Genomic DNA, 3,624 nt, shown 5'->3' with positions numbered 1-3,624 from the left:
GGCGACTCATATAACCCCTACCATGACGACCTGCAGCTGGGGCACGGGCACCAGAATAATGGCCCGACTCTCGAGACCTCTTGGCCTCCCTCTCCTCTCTATCCCTAGCATGCATACCCTCAATCCCCCTAGTAATGCTCACCACCTGCTGATAAGAAATATCCATCTCCAACTCACGATCCATGCTAGACCGGATGCTGGGAATAAGCCCCTCAATAAACCGGCGAACCTTCTCGTGAACCGTTGAAACCAAGGCTGGTGCATGTCTAGCCAAGTCGGTGAAATGGACATCATACTCCGAGATAGTCATGGTACCCTGGCGCAAACGCTCAAGCTCTGCGCGCCAAGCGTCCCTGAGACTCTGGGGGACATACTCCCTCGTGAACATATCTGAAAACTGAGCCCAAGTCAGGGAAGCTGCCCCATCCGGACTGTCTAACTCATAAGCACGCCACCACTGATAGGCGGCTCCTCGAAGCTGGAAGGTAGTGAAGGAAACTCCACTCGACCCTGATATACACATGGTACGGAGGATACGGTAGCACTCCTCAAGAAATCCAAGGGCATCATCTGAGGCTAGCTCGCTAAATGTAGGAGGCTGATACTTCTTGAACCTCTCAAGCCTCTTGTGCTCCTCCTCTAAAACTACTGCCCTCTCCTCGGGCTGAGCTGGGGCTACCGACTGTACGGGAATAACCTCTGGGACCTGATCAACATGCATTCGCTGCTCAGGAGTGCGGGTGGCGGGAGTCTGTGCTCCTCCCCCGGCCTGGGATGTAGCTACAGCAAGGGGAGCAACCCTGCCCGAGCTAGAGTGGCGTACATAGTCATAAACTGCGCCAAAGTCTCCTGGAGTGCTAGAGTAGTAGTAGCAGACGTATCGGGTGTCTGGATTCCATCTGGAACTACTGGTGGCACCGCAGTGGCAGCTCGCGCAGGTGCTCTGGCTGCACCACGAGCGCGTCCTCGGCCTCTACCCCGGCCCCGGCCTCTGACGGCTCCAGTAAGGGGCGCGGGTGCCTGATCTTCTCCGGTAGCACGCGTCCTCACCATCTATGAGAGAATAAAAGACAGAGGTTTAGAATTGTGATATCAAAAATCTCGCACGACAAGGAAATCAAATGAAGTGGAACTTCCCTAACAGTTACATAGCCTCTCGTAGATAAGTACAGGCGTCTCCGTACCGATCCGCGAGACTCTAATAAACTGGCTTGTGATTCATGACTCCTATGAACCTAGAGCTCTGATACCAACTTGTCACGACCCCAGTTCGCCCTCCGTGAACCATCGTGACGGCACCTAGTCTCTACGACTAGGTAAGCCTAGCAATGCGGAAAATAAACAAAATTTGCAGAAGAAATAATTAGGAACCGAAATAGTGAAATAAAACAGTGTTTGAAATTCCGCTCAGCATACACAATATCAACTCTCGAAACTAATAACATTTTCCAAAACCCGGAATCTCATGATCACAAGCTTTTGAATGTCTAAGGGTATCTAACTCTAGAGTGTCTAACAAAAATAAATAATACAGAAGGGCTACTACTTAAGGGAAGAGTAGAAAGGGACTCTTTGGTCTACGGACGCGGCAGATATACCTTGGAGTCTCTACAAGCGCCTCGCCTCAAGCGGGATAAGTCTGAGTTTTTAGCACCTGGATCTGCACATGAAAAACATGCGCATGAAGGGCATGAGTACACCACAGCGGTACTCAGTAAGTGCCAAGCCTAACCTCGGTCGGGTAGTGACGAGGAAGGTCAGGGACCGACTGAGGCTAATTGAAATATAAGGTATAACAGATTAAGGTAAAACAGTACAGTTGAAAGCTAACAGTAAGAATTAATACAGGATAATAAGGATAACAACGATTGAACAGAGAAAAAAACAATCACAAGGAATACCACTCCTCACAAAGATAATAACCGGGGATCTCTTGGTATCCCGAGGATCTCATAGTATCCTCAATATATGCTAGGGATCTCTTGGTATCCCGAGGATCTCTTAGTATTCAATATATGCCAGGGATCTCTTGGTATCCCGAGGATCTCTAGGTATCCTCAATATATGCTAGGGATCTCTTGGTATCCCGAGGATCTCTTGGTATCCTCAATATACGTGCTGGGGATCTCTCGATATCCCGCACTTCAGTTCAAATCTAAAATACGTACAGGGGATCTCCCGGGATGCCGTCCTGTAGCCCCAAGGTAAAACACACAGTAATAACACAAAGAATACTCAATTAAACTCAACTTCATACCAAGGTAAAACAGGTAATTCTAACCTAGCATGCTTCACATAATACAAATAAGGCAGTTTAGGCAGATAAAGCAATTAAGTCAATTAGACACGCTCCTCTAAGCTAGCAGCATGCTTAAATTGCAAGTAGTATAAACAGGAAAAGGAATACAATTCTAAGTACTTAATGAAAACTGGATTTTTCAACAATTAGCACAAGTACGCACTCGTCACCTCACGTACTAGGCATTTCAATTATCACAGTGCCAATCCTAAGGGGAATGTCCCCCACACAAGGTTAGGCAAGCCACTTACCTCGAACCGGCTCAAAATCAACCCAAAACCACGTTCTTGCCACGAGTACTCGACTCCAAATGGCCCAAATCTATTCAATTCAACTGCATAATGTAAATAACACTTCAAGTAACTGATTCTACAATTAAATTCTAAGCTAATACGCGAAATTAGGTAAAATGACCAAAACGCCCTCCGAGCCCACGACTCGAAATCGGATAACATTTACATTTTCAGAATCCTCATACTCTCACGAGTGTAACCATACCAAAATAATTCAAATCAACTGTCAAATACCCAGTCAAAACTCGAATTCTAGGTCTAAGAACTCTCTTCTAATTTTTCCCCAATTTTCATCTCCAATCCGAAATTAAATGATAAAACTAACAATAAATTAATGGAATACAACTAGAAAGGGTTAAGAAATTGTTACCCAATGATTTCCTCTTCAGATTCTTCCCAAAATCGCCCTCTCCCGAGCTCCAAATCAAGTTCTAACATTCTGAAACTAAACCCTCGAATTCTGATTTTTCTGCCCAGCAAAGTCGCATCTGCGGCTCAATTTCCGCATCTACGATACCGCTTCTGCAGTCAAGGGAACCGCTTCTGTGGTTCTCGCTTAAAATTCCCTCTCCGCACCTGCGACCCATATGCCGCATTTGCAGTCCGTAGGTACGGTAACACGTCCGCTTCTGCGGTTTCTGCTCACTTTCCTCTTGGCCGCTTGTGCGGCCTCTCAACCACAGATGCGGTTATGACAGCAGTGTAAAGAACTTCAGCTGCAAATTCCAAGTTCCAACTTCCTGTTAACCACCCAAATTCATCTCGAGGCCCCCGGAACCTCAACCAAAAGCACAGACAAGTCATATACCACTATCCAAACTTATACCAATCCCCAAAATACCTCAAACAACATCAAATCAACCAATTAGCATCGGATTGAAGCCTAAGAACTTCAAAAACTCTAAGAATACGCTTTCGATCAAAAAGTCTATCAAACCTCGATCGAATGACCTGAAATTTTGCACACACGTCATATTCAATACTACGGAGGTACTCCAACTTCTGAAATTCCATTCCGACCATCGGATCAAA

This window comes from Nicotiana attenuata, unplaced genomic scaffold (assembly GCF_001879085.1).
Source record: "Nicotiana attenuata strain UT unplaced genomic scaffold, NIATTr2, whole genome shotgun sequence".
Taxonomy (NCBI): Eukaryota; Viridiplantae; Streptophyta; class Magnoliopsida; order Solanales; family Solanaceae; genus Nicotiana; species Nicotiana attenuata.
The sequence above is the reverse complement of the archived record's forward strand: the minus strand, read 5'-3'. Positions refer to the sequence as shown.